Source organism: Pleurodeles waltl, chromosome 1_1 (genome assembly GCF_031143425.1).
Source record: "Pleurodeles waltl isolate 20211129_DDA chromosome 1_1, aPleWal1.hap1.20221129, whole genome shotgun sequence".
Taxonomy (NCBI): Eukaryota; Metazoa; Chordata; class Amphibia; order Caudata; family Salamandridae; genus Pleurodeles; species Pleurodeles waltl.
Genome location: NC_090436.1, coordinates 579847893 through 579872618, shown reverse-complemented (window position 1 = coordinate 579872618; position 24726 = coordinate 579847893).

Sequence of the window (24726 nt, the reverse complement as noted above, 5' to 3'; positions counted from 1 at the left end):
ACTATTACAATTTGTCCCCTATAATGAACTGCTTTTGACCTCACACTGCACTTCTCATGACATGTTAAATTACATTATTGATTCCATGGCTCATTAGATTTAAAGAACAATACTGCTTAAATAACTCATGGGCATTTCAGTCCCAAAGATAATGATCAGTGTTACTGTTTTGATACCAAGTTACCCTGCATATTAGCTCCAGGGTTTAAAAAAAAAAAAAGTTTAACAATCACACATTGGGGGTTATTACAACTTTGGAGGAGGTGTTAATCCGTCCCAAAAGTGACAGTAAAGTGACGGATATACCACCAGCCGTATTACGAGTTCCATAGGATATAATGGACTCGTAATACGGCTGGTGGTATATCCGTCACTTTACCGTCACTTTTGGGACGGATTAACACCTCCTCCAAAGTTGTAATGACCCCCATTGTGTTTTCATCTAATTTGAAAATGCAAAGCATTTCACACACTGGTTGTTTTCTTTTGTTTAAAATCTGACCCATCTTACCACTACTGTCACCCCATCTCAAGCAGTATGAGCTACATTTGCTAACATTTCATGCACCAATGTGCAGCAAGTCAACTTGTTGCACTACTCAGCGTTGTTTGAAAGTAAGACATACATAAAGTGGGATTCATCACACATAGAAAAAGGAATTAACAGAGAAATATGGATATTTCCTTTTGTTACACCTGGGTCTGGGAGGTGTACCATTTTGACACATTCCCAGTACTCCTTGTAAATCTTGGAATACACCAAAATCCATGGGTGAATTCCTGGGAACGCTTATACTCCACCTATGAAACTCCTCCATGAAGCGTACTCCACCTATGGAACTCCTCCATTCAGCAAGGTAACACAAGACATCGATATGCGTTACCTTTTGTTATGTTGGATTTAAAAAACACACAGAGTCATGAAAGGAGGATTTGCATGGCTTAGAAAAATTCCATTAAAGTGCTTATGTTGCCTTTGTGCCATGCAAGCCCTTAGTAAATCTGGCTCTATGTGACCAGCACTCAGGGAAAGATTTGTCATACTTTCACACATCACAACTGTTGCAATTGGGTTCCACCCAATCAGTACACCTGGATTTTTTTGTTGTTTGAATCACCCTCTATTGTACTTTTCACTGTTGGTGAGTCTCACTACATGTGTCTCACAATGGTAATCACATGGCAAATGGACTGAAAATATTTACTGCCAGTGTCTGCCTTTTAAGATAAGTCTGCTGCAAAGTGGCAAAGGTAAGGGGCACTAGGCTGGTGACTCAGGAACACTTGTGCACACAATTGTGCACACATTTGCAGACCTCACATGGGAGTCTATTGCTGCGCCCAGCCCGGTAACTGTGCACAAGTAGTCTGGTTGCCATTTTAAACTTTCCCAGCATACTGTACAGGAGGATTGGGAAAGGGGTGGTGAGGTGACACAGCATGGGGGACTGGCTTTTGAAACCTTCCTCTCCCCTTTGAAAATTCTTGCACAAGACAGAGACTGTCTCTTGCCTGGTGATTTTTCTGCACTTCTTTACTGGACTCTGGGGCTGCCATGGACCAATGGAAGGAAGAACCCCCTGTTGCCCACAAAAGACTAAAAACTCCTCCAAGTTGATCCCAGGACCAGTGAATGTCCTCAAGGGCCAGTAAGGCTGGATCACTTATGCCCCCTGAGGACCAGCTGGGGAAAACCTTGGACTTCTGAACCCAGAGACATTGACCAGAAGGAAGGCAGGAGCAGGGAGCCAGGAGGACCATCTCCCTGAGGATCACATTGCTTTGGAGGCCAGGAAGTTTGCTGCAACTGCCCCTGATGGCTGGACACCGGTACGAGTAATATGAGCCCAAGATCAGCAAAATCAGCCAAAAGGGCCTGAGTTTTAGCATTTGAGAGATTGGTAACCTTTTCTTGCAGTGGAGCCAGTGGGGGCTGCCACCCTTTTACCAGTTATCCATGGGGAAAGGGCCAGGGCCTGGGGGGGTCAGTGCAGGATTTAATAATCATTTTTTGCCAGGGAGGGGATGTACATGTGACTCCCTCCGTGGACTCTGCATCTCCCTGGGACTCCATCCCCTGGGTGTACTTGTGAAGGAGGGGTTGAGATTCCATTCCCAATTCCCGAAGGCATGTCCACCAGCAGTGAGCCTACAGCACTCCCCATACCCATTTCTGGGGGTAGCGGGCAGCCACTGTGAGAACAGAAATCCCTGCCTGCAGGAGAGGGCAGTGAGAGAGAAGCTGCCGGCATGTGTGGCCACACATAGAGGAGTGTGCAGCATGGGAACTGTTGGAGCAGGGAACCCTCAGCTGCCCCCAGCATTGAAGAGGCATGGGGGAGTCAGTAGTGCTCATAAACCCATCTAAAAAAAAGAGAAAGTCCTAAAAGAAAGCTTTGTGGCTCTCCTAGGTCTCCTTTGGATTTTCACCACTCTTTTAATGCACTCCCAAGACTGGAGATTTGACTGCAGAGCTGAGAGTGCAGTACCCTCTAGGGGTTTATTTTATGGTTGCATTTATGTTAACCTGAAAATGTTTGAAAAAGGCACATGCTGTACAGCGCTCTCTATGGCTAAGTCTATAGTTGCATGTTAATGTACTCAAAAAGTGATGCCTTTTAGAGGGTGTTTTTATGATTGCATTTTCCTGGTTTATAAGTCTACAAAAAAAACATAGGCACCTGTTTTGTTAATTTTTAAATGTTTTATTAATACAATGATGTTAGCTGTGATTATGGATCATTGTGAATATCCTTTATTAATAGCAATAATGGTATTTACACATGATTATTATTGATGATTGCATTTATGTGCAAAGTGATGTCTTTAGTATGTGAATTGTTCATCTTGAACCTTTGACCAACCCAGTAGACTTACCTCAAAGTTTGCATGAGGTCAAAGGTGATTATGCAATGTCATCTATGGTCTTTTTCTTCTGCCACTGTATATAGTTGTTAAATACGACACAGTATTTAGTAGCTTATTTGTCATAAAAGTTATTTTATTTTTTCTAACTGAAAAGGACTGATTAGACAATAATTTGTTGAGTGTTTTTATTGTATGCCAACAAACAGTGATTACCTGCCCACACCACCTCCCCTGAGTAGACTGCTCTGCTTCACTACTCTGAGAGAGTCAAGCGTTATAATGGGTTGCTTTGATCCCAGTTAGGAGAATTGTGGACCTATTACTTGTGCAGGCCATACAACTAATAACCCAATTTCCTACAGCAACCTAACAAGACTTCTTCTGTACCTGTGCTACAAAGAAAAGGGCAGTAATACACCATCTTTACCATTGTATGGCAGATTCCTGTCTTCTCCTTGCTGTGGCCCACAATGGGCTGCCTTGCACCAATGCACGCACCTTGCGCCATGGGGAAAGGGTGACTGCATTGTATGTAGATTTGATTTTGTGCAAGAAGGGGTACACATATATGTACATATTTACATACAAATATATGTATATATATATATATATATTTATATATATATATATACATATATATATATATCTATATATATATATATATATATATATACATATACACATTACCTAGTGGCGGTCACCACTAGGTAGTTATAGTTAGGACCAAATTTCAATAGAATTTTTTTTTTAGTTTTTTGCTAATAACGTTGGCTTTGATTGATTAATCTTCACAACATTTTTCAAAAGGCAACAGACCTCACTTCAGTTGCTGTCTGGAATGTTTCGGGGTGATCCATCACTAGGGAAAAAGGTGGGATCCTAAACACATTTTCTCTATTTATTTTTCTTCAGGGATTTTGTGATAGCGCCGAAACCACTGGACGGGATTACACCATATTTGGCAGAAAGGTAGCTCTTGGTCTAGAAAGAGGCTTTTTTATGTGGTATAAATCTATTCAGTAGATTTAGAGAAATTAAAGCAAAAGAAAATTTAAATTTGTATACATATATATATCGGGATGCAAAGGATTTGCGACCCCTCCCGATCTCGTGCTGGGATCTGATTGGCTGACCACACTTCAACAAGGAAGTATTATCAGCCATATTGGGATTCAGCTACAGTAGAGTCCCACAAAAAAGGTTAAAAATAAAGAAAAGGGGCCAGGGAAAAATCAGTCTGGCCCCTTAGTTCTGGTGGTGGGCTCCAAGAGGGACTGACCCACCCCCCAAAGGGCTTAAAAGCATTTTTTAAATTTACGACAGGAGTTGCAGTGGATCCGCCATAATTTTTGTTTTTTAAAGGGCGGGCTCCGGCACTTTCCTTTTTTAAGTCCCCAGGTGGGCCAAGTCCTGGGGCCACTTACATCATAATGTGGTTTGGCTGACTTGCCCACTCCTGCTGCCCCAGGGCCCCCCACTTCCTGGGGCTTATAACAGAGATGCCAGGGAGGACACCACTGCCCGCGGACCACCACCTTCCCAGGGCCTTTATTTTTGTGTTACATGGTGCAGGGGGGCAGTGTGCCCCCCACTTGGCCTTCCTGGGGCTTTTATGTTATATGGTGTGAGGGGCTGCGTGCCCCCCCACTGCCCCAGGGACCACCACCTCACTGGGGTTGTATGCAAATATTATACATGGGGGCGTGCAGCCCACTCGCAGCCCCAGGGACCACTACCACCCCAGGGCAAGTAGTAAAAAAAGAAAGGGAGTTTGTTTCAGAGCCCACCACCTCCCCGGGCTACTTCCACATTGGAGAAGGGCTGCATGGCCCCCCTCGAGGATTCCCTTATGGCCCTGGGGACTGTTACCATCCAGATCCAGCTCTAGCTATATCCCAGGGTGCCCACCCCGACATTGCTCCATTTCCTGCAGGTCCCGCTGTCAGAAAGCAGAGTTTTCATCTCTCTTTCCAAGGTAGACAGATTAAAACATTTCTCCAACAACCAGGATGATACTACTTAAAGCAGCTACTTGGTTGCTGGAGCAATGCCACCTCCCGCTGGAGACAGGAGCCGGGTGAGAAAGCAAGGGAGTCCTTGAGGCTCCCCCACGGTCCCAGATATGCCATTAAAGGCACACAATAAAAAACAAATAATAATATGGGACCACGGGGAGGCCTTGAGTCTCCCTCTTTGGTCCCAGATATCTGGTTAAGGACAAAAAATTAAACATTTTTGAAAAACAGCTTGCCTAATGTTGAATGTCCACCACCCTGTGAGTTGAGGGTTCGAGTCCAGGTGTGTCCCTACTCATTTCCCTCCTTTCTTTTCTTTCCAATTACAAATGTATCAGGCTCATACTGAAAGGTGATTTTACTATTTTAGTTGACAAATATATTTTTGCATTCAATTTGTGCAGAAATATCTCACTCTAAGTATATCATACATCAAAGCCTAAAGAACTCTCTATCTCCCTCCCTCTCACTCTCTTTCTCTCTCTCTCTTTTAATCTTTTTCGCCCATCACAGATGCACTCATACTCTTATGCACCCACTCACAGAACTACTCAGTCCCTCATGCACACGCACAGGGTCCCAGTCAAACCCTCATGCACCCACTCACAGCCCCAGTCAGACCCTCATGCACCCACTCACAGACTCACTCAGCCTCTCACACACCCACTCACAGACCTTCTGAAACCCTCATACACCCACTCACTGGGGCCAACAGCCGGCGCGCACGGCCTAAGGCCGTACGCGGCATTGGCTGCATTAACATATATAATGAAAATTACTAAAAGTAAAAAAAAAAAAGAAATTCACTGAAAAAAACCCAAAGGTTACAGGGACGTTATAGTTAGGCTCACATTTTGAACGTATCAAACCATAGAAATTCACCAGTTAGAGTTAGAGTTTTCTCGAGTAACTATAACTCATACCCTAAGATAACTATACCTCGCGCCCTCACCATGCACTGCTGATTTCCCCACAAATTACGGCACTCATGACATCTTTGATAACATCATTGATAATATCAATCTAATGTTTGCAGCCAAATGTTTGACAAAAAACTGTGCATGGCGAGGGTGTGCATGTGTATATACATATATATATGCAAACCACACTCCTTTCAGAAAACAGTTAAAAAATAACAAAACAGAATTAACTCTGTCCCCACTAGATTCAACAAATAAAGACTTAAAATGAAAGTATTGCACTTTTTTTAAACCAACAGAAAATAACCCACCTGCTTCACATTACAACACCCCAACAAAAAAACTGCAGAGAAAATGGAAAGAAGGAAACTGCAAAGAAAGTGCAACATCTAGCAAAAACATGCATTTACGTATAAAACAGAAAAAGTGATGCATAATTTTGTATATGAATAACAAACATATTTTACATTTTATAATTCCAGTAATTTGTGCTATTACACTATTTTTATAGGTCACGAATGACGGAAGCACCGCCAACAGGCTGGCGGTGCTTCAAATGGCATTCTGACCGCGTCGGTAAAGCCGGGGTCGCCCTGCCTGGGCCGGTGGTATTCCGCTGTTTTTGCCCCGGCTGGGAGAATCCGCCAGGGCAGCGCTGCAAGCAGCGCTGCCCTGGGGATTCTGACCCCCGTACCGCCAGCCTGTTTCTGGCGGTTTTCACCGCCAGGAAGAGGCTGGCGGTAAGGGGTGTCCTGGGGCCCCTGGGGGCCCCTGCACTGCCCATGCCAGTGGCATGGGCAGTGCAGGGGCCCCCTAACAGGGCCCCGGCCAGCTTTTCACTGTCTGCCTAGCAGACAGTGAAAAGCGCGACGGGTGCAACTGCACCCGTCGCACTACCGCAACACCGCCGGCTCCATTCGGAGCCGGCTCCTGTGTTGCGGCCTCATTCCCGCCGGCCCAGCGGGAATGTTGGAATGGGGACCGCGGAAATTTGGCCGCATGGCGGCCGCCGCCCGCCAGAGTTGGAATCATCCCCATAGTACCTGATAATGAGTTTGGCAGTCTGGGGACCATCTTCACAATGGTGGCAGTATGACCTCCTCCATGTTGGCAGTTCAACCGCCATATTACGATATATGCTTTTGCATAGATGGAAGATTGCCCAGGTTCCGCCGGCACCGCCAGCAACACTGGACTGCGGTGGCGGCAAAATAGGCCAAAAGCTGTAAGAGGTCAGACCGTGAATGTCCATACCAGCCCAATTGTGATGCTGCTTTCCACTGACGTGACTGTGGTGGTCCAACCACCACATCTGAGCTGGCGGAAATGGAGGGTTATAAGGCAGACACTCACCGGAAGGCAGTGTCACACATCCTATGCCACCATGAAGCTGAACCTTTATGTCCTGCTGCTGCCTGTGCTTCTTAATGGTGCACAAAATTGATGCAGTTGTGGATGCAACTGGCGGTAGGCCAAACGCTTACCCATTTTTTCCAACTCCACAGCAAATCGATGGGTGACGTTAACCTGTTACGTCGGTTGTGCTACATGCCCCAAACATATTCTGAGTGCCCGGTTCAGAATTGTACACAGCGTATGACCCAATCACAGCCTCATGATGCTCCCTTTGGCCAGGTCACTGACACTGCACTGCCGCCCTCTACAAAAATTTATATGTGAGCACATTACAGTTTCAGGGATATTGATGTATTCATAACATTGTCTCATATAATAGCAATCCTCATCAATATTATACTTCAAAATTGAAGTGACACTCTCACATTGTTCACATGCCATGGCCTATCATGACATAACATATAAGTGTGTATGGATGTGTCATTGAACCCAAACAAACCTTCCCTGCAAAAATCTTGTCATGGACTCACACATATCACCCACATTGCAAGATAATGTAAGGTAAATGGGATGTAGAATAATTTGTGTGACAAGCATCCAAAGCTCACAATTTAAACAATCCCTGCAGAATAGGTATGGTGACATCAGAATGACTCCAGGGAGGCTGCTGCCCTGGGACCCATTTCAATTTCCACATCCATCAAAACAACTATTTACACAGGAACTGTGGCTTGATGAATATCAGACACAACCAATAGTATAACCAACTGTCATGTTTATGTGGCAAATGTGTAAGTGAAAGTCTAGAAAGCAAATACGCTAGTAACAGAATTGATCATACATTTAGATAAAATATGTGTAAGGTGCACACATTAAACTTGACAGATGTCCACATGTCAAATGTATAGGAAGATAGCACAATTGAACACCATCCATGTGTGGACAAACAAACCTCAAGCATGCACACATGATACAAATGGACAATCTACATCAGCGAGAGAAATGTAACCTGATAGATGTTGACATTGGCCAAGCCAAGATGAAATACTTACCATATGAAATACCATCCAATGCAATGCCACCCCAGTTGAATTACAGCCCACACATCTATCTATGAAACATTTCTCTTGTCGTGGGTAACTCCAGCACTAGTTCCAAAGCCAGATCTTACCAACTAAGTCAAATAGACCACAAATCAGGGTAAAACAAACACAACTGTAGTCATACATCACAAATCATTCATGAACATCAAAAAGGTAAAAAAGTAATGGTAAGACCAATGTATAGCAAAACAACCAACTGATGTTTATTTACAACAATCAGAAAATGAAGAAAAGCCCAATGGCCAGTCCTTCTGCCAAATATGCTGAGCACACTGCTGTGCCCCACAATTTGCCTCACACATCATTGTCACAGGAACCTCCACAGGAAGGGGCATCTAATGGGCATTCCAGGTGTCAGGAATCCCCAAGGTGCCTCCTGCGTTATCTGTCAGCATCCCCAGGGATTAGGGTTAAATCATATCTCTGTTCTTGGTTAAACCTTCATGTTTCTAAGTAAACATAATGTGCTGTGTTACACAATTGGTTTTATCAATTCTTGTTTTTACCAATGCTTGTTTGCTAATGTGAGTAGTTGTAGACATGTGCTTCTAATTGGGTGTGGTGACGTTATTTTCATCCACACATGGAACCTCAACTGCTTTCCTGATTGGCTATAAATAGCAGAGTGAAGCGTGCCTCCCTGCTTGGCTTTGTTTAGCTTCCTGATCTCAGCACCTGACTTGGCAGTCCAGCCCCTGCAGTCATCCTCGTATTCAGGACATTTGAGGCAATTCTTTTCTTTGTTCCAGTACCAGCTGACACCAGGCATTCTTCCAGCACACCTCTGGTATTCTCCAGGGAGTTTGTTCTTTGAGCTCTGCCCTTTCCTGGAACAGCTGGTGTATTTCAGACCTCGTATTTTGGCAGAGTGCTTATCTTGAAGAGACAAATGCATTTCTGAACATTCTACATTATTATTGTAGTTACTTGCCTAATTATGCTCCAGGAAATCTGCTTGAGCTCAACTACTACAAAAAGTGACATTCAATTTTAAAACAGCATGTACGTTACTTTTCTTTCTCTAATAGCATAACTCTTGGATTTAAATTGTGTCATTAATGCCTGTGTTTCAGGTTTGGGGAATTTGCTTTTTGAAGGGTTTTTCACACACACAGTGAAACCAAACTATGCCACCCTAACTGTTTGAACCCAGAGAGGACATTTGTATTTCTTGGATTGTTTTTGTTCCTTTTAGTTTAACCCTGTGCATGCAGGAAAGTTATATGTGATATAATATATGCCCTTGTTTGTCTTTCTATTGCATAATAAGTGCAACCGCAGTTCTAATTGTAGTGTGCAACAGGGAATCTCTGTGAAGCCAGCCTTAGTGTTGCAGTACTTATTGTTATGGCATTCAGTTTGGGTTTTTGGTAATGCAGTGTTAGTAATTGTGCCAACAGTTATTATTATGCAAGAAAAGTGCTGGAGCATCCCAGTGTTCTTCTACCACTCCGTTGTCCATATCAGAAAGAGAGATTCTGTTTCAAGGAAGTTAAATGCACTAACTCTATTATCACTCTGTCAACAATGACCTGCCCCCCGAAGATACAGGGTGCCTGGTAGGACCGGCAAGACGTGGCAATGTTTTGTATCTTTTGCTTCCACTTCCCTTTTCCTTTTGGGACACCTGGCGGGGCTTCTGTGTCCACCAGGAAGTGCCGAGAGGTGTTCCAGGAGGTTGGGGGTATACCATTGCCCCAGCAGACATCATGCTTTTCAGGTGAGTGGCACCGTCTCAACACCAGGGACCTCAATGATGACCGTTATGTACGGTGGGGTCAGGTTTTGGATATGTGAATTTGGTCTTGTGAGGAGTGGGCTTCACTTTGGGAGGGGTGGGCTTCTTCTTGGGTTTGGTAGGGGCATGGTTGGTTTCAGTGGGGCTGGTGTTACAGGGGAGTACTTGGACGTGGAAAGAATGGGTTGGGGTGTGGGTGGGGTCCCTTTTGCTTTGAGAGTGGGGTTTCACTGGGGTAATGGCAAGGGCAAACATAAAACCTTCTTGAGGAAAATGGGTAGGGTGTTTAGGAAAGGATAGGAATTGTGAGGTTGAGGACATGCTTGTGTCAAGTGTGGGTGTGGCTGTTGGTGCAGATGTTTGTGTCTGAAGTATGTTTGTGTTTTGTTGGTGTCTGTTGAGTGTGTCAGTGTGGGCAGTTGCGTCTCTTGGTGGGCTGTGACATGGATGTGAATGGTAAGGTGGGAGTGGTGGATGTGTCTATGTGGGGGGTAGTGTCTGGGGTATGGTGTGAGTGGTGGCTGTGTCTGTGGGTATTGGGCTCGTATCTGGGGGTATGCTATGAGTGGTGGCTGTGGGTATTGGGGAGGTATCTGGGGGTATGTTGTGAGTGGTGGCTGTGTCTGTGGGTGTTGGAATAGTGTCTCAGGATATGTTGTCACTGGTGGCTGAGTCTGTGGGCATTGGGGTGGTTTCAGGGAGAATGTTGTGAGGGGTGGCTATGGGTGCTGGGGTAGTGTCCTTGGGTATGTTTTAAGTAGTATCTGTGTCTGTGGTTGTTGGGGTGGTGTCTGGGGATGTGGGGTGAGTGGTGGCTGTGGCTGTTGGGGTAGTGTCTGGGGTATGGGGTGAGTGGGGTGATTGTTGAGTTCTTGCATGCTTGTTTGTCTTGTACTGTTTGTGTTTATGTGTGATGCTTGTGACTGTTAAGGTGTGTCCATGCATATGTGTGAGTGTGTTCGGGACATGTATTGGAATAGGAAAATTGGATGGGGAAGAGGAAGGTGGGGAGGGATTGTGGAGGGTGGTAGGCTGCTGTGAGGGCAGAGGCTTGAACCTGAAAAGATTTCTGCAGGATAGGCACAGCACTGTGAATTCCTTCTTGGTATGCAACCATCTGTTGGAGCTGGCTGCCCTGTACCCAGATGGCATTCAGAATGGTCATCTGAACCACAGAGATGCTTTTCAGAAGGCCAATCACCTCTTTACTCAGAGCAGCAGAGGTAACAGGGGCAGTTGTAGGTCCTGAGTGTTTTGCCACCACTAGGGAGAGTCCACTAGAGGTTGACTCGAAAGAAGACGATGTTGAGTTCGTGTACTCCATGGCACTTCCCTCAACCTCTGGGCCACTAGGTCTCTCCATGTCTGATGTTTCATGACCAGAGGTAGAGTGGCCAGCTGTTTCCCTGCTGATGACGGCCCTGCCTCCTCCATTTGCCTGTGATAATGCTTAAAAGACAAATACAAATAGGGTAATTCCATGTGCCTGAACAAACTTGAACAACAGCCTTGATGACAAAACATTGCCATAATGTTCAGCAGCCCCGTGCCACAAGATCCTCCAAAGTGGCTTCAACATTTGCAACACCACATGCATGCAGGCTACATGAACTGCAAACTATTGGCCACAGGAAAATCAGAATCACAGACAACTTCAATTGCATGAGTGAAGTTGTCCAATCACAATACCAATGGATCAAGTAGGAGACCTTGTCACCTTGAACAGTATGACTCCTGTAGCACCCCTCAGTAGCCTGTTGGCATTAAATCATATGGCAATGCCAAGTTCTATCTCACAGCTTACACACAAGGTACTACAATCAACAAATGCTCAAACACTCAATACCACATCATGATGAAATGATATACAAATAATCCAGCTATGTTGTAGGAAGAAGTACAGTAGTCGAAAATGACATGGAAGCACCTATGTCACACAGTAAAAACTCACCAATGGTAACTTTACAATATGTACATTGTCTAAATAGTCTCATGGAAGTTGTACTAATGTTGCTTTGCTTCATAGCACATATTGCACAGAAAACTACACTGCAGACAATCTGGTCAACCTTTCTGGGGGATTTCTCTATAAATATCGACAGCACAATGAATCATCTAGGCCTAGGGAAATCACATGTCTCAATTGGTACTCCTGAGAACACCCTTCTAATATAGCATTAACTCAAGGGCAATAGTCCATTGAATGTTGTTGAGGCTCAGGGAATTTCGAATATCTGAAGAGGGCCTTTAACAGAGAGGGGGAGCCTGTGGTGCCACCAAGTGAGAATCCAGAAATGTCAAATGAAGATGGTAGTAGTGAAGAGGAAGGGGCGGATTTGCAAAAAGATCTCAACAGCTTCTTCTCATGAGTGTAAGCATGTCATGAGATATAATGACTTTGTCTGTACAATGAACTCTTGTTGCGATGATGTGAGGAGTATATTTGTTTCAAATGTTTGGAAACTCTGGCAAATACTGCCAAAGTGTGCCTGATGAGGAAACTTTTGGCACAATCACATTTTGGAGATGTTGCTTTGTTTGTGTGAGATTTATAACATAGACTGCATTCTTCAGATGTTTTCTATGTGAATTGTGTCATATGTATGCTTTCATAACTATAATCCTTGTTTTTGCTTTTGTTCATGTACCTTAACCATGACATCTTAGTTGGGACATTTCCGAGTTGTGACATTGGCAGTTATATGATGCTGTTTGGACATACAAAGTGGCATGAATTGTTGCTGGAAATGTATGTGACAGACTTTGGGTGTACAACACATGTGCCAAGACAGTGATAGGATGGAAGTTTAGAAGACTTCTTTGGATTTGTTCCTTGTCATGTGGTGGCCATGATGCATCATATGTGGTCAGAAAATATGTAGCCTCAGGGCGATTTCATGTTAGTTTCCCATCAAATTGGCTAAATACTCTTTTTATATGAACCATATGTCTCTCTTGATGTGTTTCATCATTGTAGGCCAAAATGCCTGTGACACATCACTGTCCTTTGTTTGTGTTATACCACCAGATGCAGAAGCACTGGATTGTAATGACCCTGTGATCAGAAACTGTTGCAGTGCGATCTGTCTGAGTTTTGCATTATGAGATGTTAGATTCCTTTTGTGAGATAGGCGATATGGCTCCAGTCGATGACATCAACCAATTTCATGTTTGCCTATTCTTCAGGACAATGTGTGATATATGCCCTCCTTCCATGATCTGAAGGTCTGTACCTGTAAATTTGAACATTTACAAAGTATGATTTATTTATGTATGATTTGCTATGTTTCAGACACTTTGACAGCCTATGAGCTGAACAATGTAATACAATTTCTTCTTTGACAAGACATTTGTATGCATGTGCTGGTGTGGAATGGTTGTAGTTCTGAGCTAGACACTGTATACATGAACCATATCCCTGCTTCCACAACTAGCTTGTTTTTTCATTGTATTGGTCACATCTTCCTACATGTCTGCATTGCTAAATGCAAAATTTAAGACACCACCCAATGAGTTTGTGACTGGAGCATTTATTACAGTGCTAAGGGTGAAAACAAACTTGTGGCAAAAAGTAACATAAATGAAAAGTGAACATGTCAGTCATGGTGAATGAAATCATAAGAGCCCTACCATCAGAAGTTAAAATTTCAGAGAACTCCTCCCATCAGAAATGGAAAGGGGTTCAGGATCAGTACACAGAGTGAATGTGTGACACACAAAGAAGGGCACAACAATGTTTCTTGCTAGCAGTGGTGGGTGTCTTGCCATCTGCACCTCCTGGATTTTTACATGGATGTCCCCACTTGTGAAGGTGGGGGGTTCAGCTGTTGCAGGGGTAGGGGTGCCTGAGGGTGGTTGCAGGGCCTCACTTGCTGTGTCTACTGCAGGTGTGCTTGTGCTTGATGTATTTGGCCTACAGGAAGGGGTTAATGCTCAGGGTTGTATGGATGTCCCTCAGAACCCTTGTTAGGGTGGCCATTTCAAAATGTTGATCCTCCAATTGTTGGGTCATGTCCCTCTGCAGCTGCTTGATTTCCCGGAGTTCGATTAGCACATGGCTCATCATGTCTTGACTCCTGAGAGAGCCCCAAGACTTGGCTGATGGTATCCTGGCTGTGAGTGGCACCAGTGGCCTCACTTTAGTTGCCCTCAGCATCCCTCCCACAGAACCTACCTCCACAAGCCTGTGCCCTTGGTACAGGATTGTTAATTAGCACCTCAGGATCCAGGGCTGGGGGGCACAAGATGGTATAGTAGCAACTGTGCTATGTACACAGGTTGAGGGGACATTGTTGTCTGTGATGTAGAAGCAACTCGGGTGGCAGGGGTTGTTATGAGCACAGTGAGACTCACTGTTGCTCTCTGACCAGGCTGTCCAGATGGGCAGAGACTGTCATCCACATCCACATGTCCATGAGTGTCATCATCACTGAGGGCTTCATCCAGAGGTAGTTTGGGAGTCCGGTCCGTGGATAATGTCTAGCCAGGTGAGGTGCCAGATCGACCTGTTGAAAAATAATATACATTGTTATTGATTGAAATGGGGAATATATATCCAAAGGTTTTCTGGCAAGCTAGGTAGACAGACAAGTCTCTGAGTTAAGCATATGTAGATTTCACACTCTCATGTTCACTCTCATATGAGTGAACATCAGTTGTCAGATGTATTTCAGGTGTATTTGGACAGGTGCAGCAATGGCCTGTCGGTTTGAGTTACAGAAACAGGGCCTCTTGGTAGTTGTAGGTATATCACTTGCTGGCTCCCAAGACTACACAAATGCTAAACTCCTAGGTACATGAACATCAGTTGTGAGATGGCAAACAGGTGTATTTGGGCAAGAGCACAAAGGCCTGTTGTTTTGAGTTGTAGAAGCATGGCCTCCTGGTAGTTGTAGGCATGTTACTTCCTGGCTCCAAAGATTACACAAATGCTAAACTCCTAGGTGCATGTACATCAGTTGTGAGATGGCAAACTGGTATATTTGGGCAGAAGTACAAAGGCCTGTTGGTTTGAGTCACAGAAACAGGGCCTCCTGGTAGGTGAAGTCATATCACTCTCTCTACTTTCCAACATGTTGCCATACTCTAGTTTGGCTGGCCCATACCTTTACATGTTGACACATATCATGGGTCCTGGAATGATATTTTTATATTGAAACACTTACAGACCCCATTCCAACATATGGCATGTAATAGGGATTACTACTTGTGATGTTATGGATGACAATACACATTGGCAAGCTGATATCTCTTTTACTATGGATATTGCATGGTGGGAAAGTAGATGAACAATATAGTGGCAATAGGCAAGATGGGAGCATGCAGGACATTGAAGATTTGTGCCAGTTTTTGTGTTGTAACTTAATAGACTCTGCTCCCCCAGGCATTCCTGTCAAGCCCTCTGGATGCAGGATGGCCAAGATTTTCTTCTCTCAGGGAAATATTTGTAATGGGGAACTGGGAGGACCACAACCAGTCTTCAGGGACTCCATGTGTTGCTTGAAGACCAGGGAATGCACCTTCACCCTCAGTTCATTCCACCTCTTCCTAATGTCCTTTTTTGTGTGTGGGGTGTTCAAATCAAATCAAATCAAATATATTATCAGTGCACCTAGTTAATAAAAACCATTGCACTTATGCACAAGAAAAACACATAAAATCAAGCCATTACTCTTATGAAAAATAAAACACATAAAGTAAAGCCCTTACACTTGTATGCCATTGAATAGACGAGTATCATTTGATACTGATAGTTATTATTATTGCCCCCTGGCAGAAGGCTTGTCACTATGGGCCAGATGTAGGAAGCATTTTGCATGGTGCAAACTGCGAAAATCGCAGTTTGCGCCATGCAAAATGCTCATCGCGATGCTCATTCACAATTTGCGAGTCGGTACCGAATCGCAAATTGTGAATGCGACTCGCAAATAGGAAGGGGTGTCCCCTTCGTATTTGTGACTCGCATCGCAATGCTAAATTGCTCTGTGACCGCAAATGCGGTCGCAAAGCAATTCGCAGTTACCACCAGTGTCCCACTGGTGGTAACCCATTCGCAAAAGGGAAGGGGTCCCCATGGGACCCGTTCACCTTTGTGAATGTTGCCAAAAAGGTTTTTTCAGAGCACGCAGTGGTCCAATGGACCACTGCCTACTCTGAAAAAACGAAACCAAATGGTTTCGTTATTTTTTTTATTTTGCAACTCATTTTCCTTTAAGGAAAACGGGCTGCAAAATAAAAATAAAAACTTCTTTAGTTAAAAAGCAGTCACAGACATGGAGGTCTGCTGTCTTCAGCAGGCCACCATCCCTGTGAGTGCAGGGACTCGCTATGGGGTTGCAAAATGCGACCCACCTCATCATTATTAATGAGGTGTGTCTTTGCGACCCCATAGCGAATCGCAGATGGTGTCTGAGACACCGTTCTGCATCCGATTTTGCGAATCGGAAATTGCGAGTCGCACCGACTCACAATTTCTGATTCGCAAAATCGTAACTTGCTACATCTGGCCCTTAGTCTTGTTGTCAGCCGTGGATGCATCAGTCAGGGCGAGTGCCACATCCGCTACATATCTCATCGTATGGGCGATCAGTTTTTGGTTGACAGAATTAAGGCAAATCACCCACCATCTTATTGCAATGTTTCGACTGGGCTGACCTGTGGAAACATAGTATTATGATGTTTCCAATGGTCAGTCCGGCAGAAACAGCACCACGGCATTGGCCTAAGCTCCCTTAAGGGAGCTGAGGCTGATGACATTACACAACAGCACCCCTGGAATGCACACTGTCTGCAGAGCAGACAATGTGCCTTCTGAGGCTTCTGGCATAGCGTCCCCTGTGCCACCCATGCCATGGGCATCGGCCATACAGGGGCCCCCCATCTGGACGCTAGCACTGGCTTTCCACTAGCCTTTTCATTGCAGTGAATCCACCATGGAAATGCTGGTGAAAAGTGGACATGTGATCAGTATGGCAGTGCTGACATGGGCCCCACCACGGCTGACCGCTGCCACTCTTGGGGATCCGTGACCCTTGCGGTGGCCCACTGCCGGTCCAACTGCCAGGGTTGGAATCTATGGTCCGACCGCCAGGAGTGCAGCAGTCCGACCGCCACTGTGAGTTTGGCTATCTTAACACCCCCAAACTCGTAATGAGGTCCTAAAACTCACTAGCATCAAAACCAGAAAAAAACTTAAAGGTCTCACCTGTTCTGAAAAACAGCAGTACCAATTGCAATTTCCAGGAAAATATACTTAAAATGAGACAAATAGCCTACAAAATTAAAGGTGGTGGTAGGATAAATAATCACTAAATAAAACTAAAAAATCTCCTCGTAGAAAACAATGGAAATATATGAAAGATAATGTTTGAACATACTAAAATGATATCAAAATGTTAAGAAAATAATACAAATGTAAAAAAAATGTCACAAACATATGTAGAAAAATAGAAACTATAAATGAAATAATAGTATTTAAAAATATACAACTATTTCCTAAATACTAAAAATAAATGCATAAAAAGGTACAAAAAAAATCGTATTAAGTATAAAAAATGTAAAACAATTCAAACAACTACAGAAAAATGTACAAAACACAAAACCGTTTAAATAAAATTTATGTGGCTCATTTAATACTAAAATTGCATCAAAATATTGTTTACATATCAATATAAAAATGTTTTTGTATAAGTACAATTTATATGTTAAAAATGTAAATTAATAAATTAATATGATGAAAAGATTACAAACTGTCGGATGTAATATTATTCTAATTAAAACATAAATATAAATAAGGTATATTATAAGTGTACAGCCAACTTCTGTGTGAATAATTTTTCTGAAAAACGTAGGGCCTCATTATGAGTTTGGCAGTCTCAGGACTGCCATGGTGGCATTAGCACTACAACTGCTGTCAGTTTAGTGGTCAGACCACTGTATTATGAATCGTGAGGGCCTATGTAGCAAGGACCGCCATGGTCCCATCGGCATCACCAGGCAGCACAGATCACCACGGTCACAAGGCAGCAAAAAAAGGCCGGCAGAGACATTGTTTCTGCTGGACACATTTTGCAGGCCGAAATGGAGAGCATAAAGTGAGACATTCACCTGCAGGCAGCCGCAAACATCCAGTGCCACAATGGTGGCCTTCACACATGTCCTGCCATTGCTGATGATCATCGATGAAGCACAAAATCCATGCAGTCATGGGCACAACCAGCCATAAGTACACACACCTATCTGTGTCATTATGGCCAACCATAGATCGTCACGCCTTCATCTGCATCATTTGGGGGTCACGCTATGGGCCCCGAGTACAATTGTCATTGTGTCCTGCGTAGGAATCAGACTCAAAGAAGCACACATTCACAGAACCCCCCCTTTGGGCAGGTCACTCACACTTTACCGCAACACTACACAAAAACTCCCATCTGCTCATCTCAGGTACAGGGATAGTGAAGTGTACACAACATTGTCTCACAAAACACTAAAGAGACTGCAACATCGCATTACAAATACAACTCACACACTCATATTCCTCACATGCCATGGACTGTCATCACATTCAACGCACATATGTATGGATGTGGCATGGAACACAAACACTACTCCCAGCAAACAGCCCTGCAATGGACCCATACATCACCCACATTGCAACACAATGAATGGACAATGGGATTCACATTAGATGGCAAGACAGATATACAAAGCTCACTATGCACAGAATACCTACACTTTAGGGATGGGGCATCAGGAGCACTTAAGGAAGGAGGCTGCACTGGGACACATATTACTTTGCACATGCCCCCTAAAATAACATTTGCACAGGAACTGGCCCTACATGCATCTCAGGGACAAACAATACTAGACCCACATGACATGGCTATCTGCAAAATGTGTGCAGATCAACAAAGCACATACAACTCCAACTGCAGGAGACATACCTCTGCATGAAGTAGCTGCAAGGTATACACAGCTAAATCGACACATGCACAGTCAAATGCAAAGGAAGCTACCACAATTGAACACACTCTGTCTGCACAAACAAAACTCAAGCTCCCATACATTACATGTATCCGTAATCCATATCAGTGGGACAAGTCTAACACCCCACATGCTTACATTGAATAACACTTGATGAAATACTTACAATACCAAACAGTACACAATACCACTATACCACCTTTGCATTTGCTCCCACATATCCATACAGTCAACATATACCCTTGTTTTGGGGACACCAGCACTTCTCACAAAGTCAGATACTGCAAACAACAGCAAATGGATCAACAAGTATGCTGAAACACACACAACTATTGTCAGACGACACAAGTCACTCTGGACATATGTATACCCAAACAAACAACTGTTTTGGTTTATTAAATTTAACTTGAAAGTCCAATGCCATAGGCCACTCCATTCTGTTACACACAGGCACATCAATGTGCTGTCACTTGACTCCTAACTCCACAGGACATCAAGTGGGAAGGCAGTCACCTCAGGGATCATCTTTGGTGGGTGGGGGGCAGATTTGGGAGGGTGTGGGTTTGGGTTTGCAAGGTGTGGAATGATTCCTAGGAGGGGTAGACTTCTTCTTGGGGGAGGGGTATGGATGCGTGCAGGAGTGCAGGTGTGACAGAAGAGGACTTGAAGGAGAAAGGGATGGGTTGGGAGGTAAGTCTCGGCCTTTTGGGTTGGGACGGAGGTGGAGGGAACAGGTGAAAGGTCAAGGTCAAACAAAAAATCTTTCCTAGGAACAGGGGGATGGTCAGCAGAAGGGGTGTGGATTTGGAGGTTGAGGGAGTAGTTGTCTGCTGTGTTTATGTGGATTTAGTGGGTCTGTTCGTGTGAGAGGTATGCTTCTGTTTGGATGGTGTCTGTTGCGCAGGTGAATATGGGTGTTTGTGTGTTTTGGGGGGCTGGGATGTGAAGGTGCTGGGGGATGGAGTGGTGGATATGTGTGTCTGTTGGGGTGGTGTCTGCAGGTATGCTGGGTGTGGTGGGTGTGTCACTGACTGTTGTGGTGGTGCCTGTGGGCATGCTTTATGTCATGTGTGGGCCGGTGGGGGTGGTGGGGACGTGGTGACTGATGTGTGTGTGGGTGTCTATTGTTTGCTTATATGCCAGTGTTTTTTGTGGTACTTGTGTCTTTGTGTGCTGCTCTTGTGTGTTGGGGTGGGTGTATGCATATTGGTCTGTGTGACTGAGATAGAGAGGGGAATAGGGAATTTGGGCTGGGAAGAGTGAGGTTGATGGGAGATGGAAGGTGGGGGTTGGCTGGCTGCCTTCAGTATGGAGGCCAGAGCCTGAAAAGATCTCTACATGCCAGACATTGCACCATGAATACCTTCCAGGAATGTTTGTCTGCTACAGTTGGGATGCCAATCCCTGGATGATATTCACTATGGCTGACCCACAGAGATACTCATTAAGAGGTCAATAGCCTCCTCACTGAGGGCAGCAGGGGTAACAGGGACTAGGGCAGAAATGCTGGTGCAGAGGAGAAGCCCACCCTCTTGGGTGAGCCAGCACTACAAACTGGGTGAGGAGCAACAGGGAGGATGGTCATTTATGCAATATGCCTGTACAGGACAAATATGACCTGTGTGAAGGTGACAACAGAGCTGTGGGAGTAAGGACGTGTCATGAGTCTAAGACATACATTGTCAATGATGCTAAATGCACATATGGACTAGATTAATGATTTACCTCTGAACCCATCCCTAATCTATTCAAAGGAATGAGGAATTAATTCAGGGCAGGTTTTACCTCCAGAACCTCATATTGGCCGCATGGCAGGATCTGCTGGTGTACAGGGAGTGGGCACAGCGCTACATTTGCATGCCCACAGTGACTCCACACACCCTAGACTAGGTTCCAAACTGGGAAATACATTTGACAGACCCTGGTCTCTGGAGGTTGAGCTGACTGAACCTACTTGACACTCCATTCCCATCACTTCCATGCATGACAGTACACCATGTAGTCAACAGCAATTTGTCATGTGGTGTGTGTGGCACCTGAAGGGCAGAGTGACTCATGATATGCCTTCCACACTACAGTTTAGAAAGGGCAGATTTGATTTAAAAAATCTGTGGCACTATACACATTGCTCACATGACTCTTAACTACAACATGCATACACAGCTCATGTTGTCATGCACATACATGTTGTCTGACATTTACAACAATCATGAGGAAAGAGATGTCAGTAGACTGCAGTAATGACTCCTTACCTAGTTATGTGCATCTAACAAAAAGAGGATGGAGGGCCCCAAAAACCTCACACAACACAATGTGACTGAACTTAACATATTGCACTAACCACCAATACCTCCACATTGTCCATCCCATTGATGCCACACAGACTGCAGCAACAGGCACATGAGTAGTCTAACTGGCACAAGTGGGCACATTCTTGCCTGTGAAGATGGAAATGATGGTAAAATATAGAGAAAATTGAGCACAGGAGGTCCTTACCTGCTCCTCTGGTAATGCATAGAGCTGTTCATCCAGGGGTAGGACTTCAGTCACCAGCCTGTACACCTTCTTTGGTGAGAAGGCAGGGGCCCTATCACCTGTTGAATGTGGCTGAATTGCTCCCGGAGGCAGCATACAGCAGCTCAGGTTGTGGAGGGTTGGCTGGCAGCAGTGTCAGGAGTCAAGTGAGTGAATCTGCAGATCATGGTGGTCACGTCTGCCACTTACGCAGTCATCATTGCTCGCAAACACAAACATTGGCCCATGACCACCACTGACAACAATGTTAGCCTATGGCTGTGCCCGCCGCGGTTGCAACTGCCTACCACCATGATGACTTCTGCAAGCGGTCATGGGCAGATCCCACTGTCCAATGGAGTAGGTCAGGCAGTTGCCATTTTGGTGGCCTGAAGTGGTGTACTGGGCTTTAGAAACTTCATCAGACCTGTAAAAAGATTTGTTGACTCCACAAGGTCCTATTACTCAAACATCATTATAGTATGTTGCAGGGCACAGATGGTATTTAACAGTGGGGCACAGTCCACCACCGCCGACTGTAATTTTGGTTGTCAGGATATATAGTCACATTTTGAGGGGCATTTGTGTTGCACATCTTTATATTTGGCTCATATATGTGTTGTGAAAACCATGAGGGTCACATGTGACTCTTGAGTTATTTGCAGCTGTGATGTGCACTGGTTGCCATAGCTAACCATACAGAAATGCCTTGTCCCATTATATCATTGACATGCTCATGTATGTTGCTGTGGACACACTGACTAATGTTACAAATTATGGGGGTCATTACGACCCTGTCGGACGGTGTAAAAGGTGCGGTAATACCGCAAACAGGCCGACTGACAAAAAAAGGGAATTATGACCCTGGCGGAAACCGCCAACAAAGACAGCCACTTTAACACACCGACCGCCATGGCGGTACAGACAAGCAGCGCGGCGGTCACTGCCAACAGACAGGCGAGAGACAATGTACCGCCCACACTATTACAACCCGCCAATCCGCCACCTTTTCCAGGGCGGATTCACCGTGGATAAAAACACGGCGGAAACAGATTGTGCTATGGAAAAACACTCACCTTAACATATCCCACGAGGAACGACGACTCCATGGACCCCGAACTCCAAATACTACCTGCCCTTGTCTTTCTGCTCCTTTACGACCAACAGCGAAGTAGGCGCAGAAGATATCGTTGAGTACTGCACCTACGACACGGGGAGGCCAAAGTTAGGGGGACACCCACCAAACACCCCCACCCTCGCATATTACAACATACACACCAATGCAGTCAGAAATATCACATTAACAACCCACAATCCCCCCGGAAGAATCCAAAGACAAAGCGAATTTCGGTCAAACATTGTAATGTGCCAATATACATGTCATACAAAAATATACAGATATATATGTCTAAATCACTCATAATTATATATACAATACAAGAAGTAGTGCAGATATGTACACAACAATGTCCGTGCACCAACAGTCCAAAAATGCATGGGCGAGGCCCACAATAGATACCTGACCAAAATCGGAGAGAACACTGCCGGGCCATCAGATAGAAATAAAACAGGCACCTCAGGGGGAAGGGAAGGGGGGGCACCTCAGCCAGATGAATGCGAAGCCAGATCCACGACGGGGCTCCATGCCCATTGATGTATCCTTGGGAGTGCAAAGCCACAGTCTCTCAAGTCTCTACAGTGGGTGGCTTGCCCACTGTGCCATCCTGGGAAGTGCAAAGCCACAGTCTCTCAAGTCTCTACAGTGGGTGGCTTGCCCACTGTGCCATCCTGGGGAGTGCAAAGCCACAGTCTCTCAAGTCTCTACAGTGGGTGGCTTGCCCACTGTGCCATCCTGGGGAGTGCAAAGCCACAGTCTCTCAAGTCTCTACAGTGGTGGCTTTCCCACTGTGCCATCCTGGGGAGTGCAAAGCCACAGTCTCTCAAGTAGATGCAGGTCTCCACTTGTTCTGGAGGGGGACTGGTGCCCAGACTGGATGCGTCTCCCCGTGAAAGTTCCTGTCCTGTCACTGTCCCAGCTACACATGGGATAAGGATGCCTGATGTGGCGGTCCATTCATTCCTACACGGTCCATGCCCTGTTCAGCGGTGCTTTACCATGGCGGTCTTTGCCCTGTTCAGCGGTGCTTTGCCATTGAGGTTCATGACTGTTCAGCGGTGCTTTGCCATGGCGGTCTTTGCCCTGTTCAGCGGTGCTTTGCCATGGCGGCCTTTGCCCTGTTCAGCGGTGGTTTGCCATAGCGGTCTTTGCCCTGTTCAGTGGTCTTCACCATGGCGGTCTTTGCCCTGTTCAGCGGTCTTCACCATGGCGGTCTTTGCCCTTTTCAGCGGTGCTTTGCCATTGAGGTTCATGACTGTTCAGTGGTGCTTTGCCTTGGCGGTCTTTGCCCTGTTCAGCGGTGCTTTGCCATTGAGGTTCATTACTGTTCAGCGGTGCTTTGCCATGGCGGTCTTTGCCCTGTTCAGCGGTGCTTTGCCATGGCGGTCCATGCCCTGTTCAGCGGTATTCACCATGGCGGTCTTTGCCCTGTTCAGCGGTCTTCACCATGGCGGTCTTTGCCCTGTTCAGCGGTGCTTTGCCATTGAGGTTCATGACTGTTCAGCGGTGCTTTGCCATGGCGGTCTTTGCCCTGTTCAGCGGTGCTTTGCCATGGCGGTCTTTGCCCTGTTCAGCAGTGCTTTGCCATAGCGGTCTTTGCCCTGTTCAGCAGTCTTCACCATGGCGGTCTTTGCCCTGTTCAGCGGTGCTTTGCCATTAAGGTTCATGACTGTTCAGCGGTGCTTTGCCATGGCGGTCTTTGCCCTGTTCAGCGGTGCTTTGCCATGGCGGTCTTTGCCCTGTTCAGCGGTGCTTTGCCATAGCGGTCTTTGCCCTGTTCAGCGGTCTTCACCATGGCGGTCTTTGCCCTGTTCAGCGGTGCTTTGCCATTGAGGTTCATGACTGTTCAGCTGTGTTTTGCCATTGCGGTCCTGATACTGACATTGGTGTGTGGCATGACGATCTCTACACTGGGCATTGGTGTGTGGCATGACGATCTTCACACTGGACATTGGTGTGTGGCATGACGTTTCATCATTGACCAGCGGGGCTGTGGCATCCTGTCCCCTCCTGGGCTGTGACTCTGGCAGTGGTCTCTGGACCAGTGACGATACTTGTGCCCTCCTGGGCTGTGACTCTGGCGGTGGTCTGGGGACCAGTGACGATACTTGGG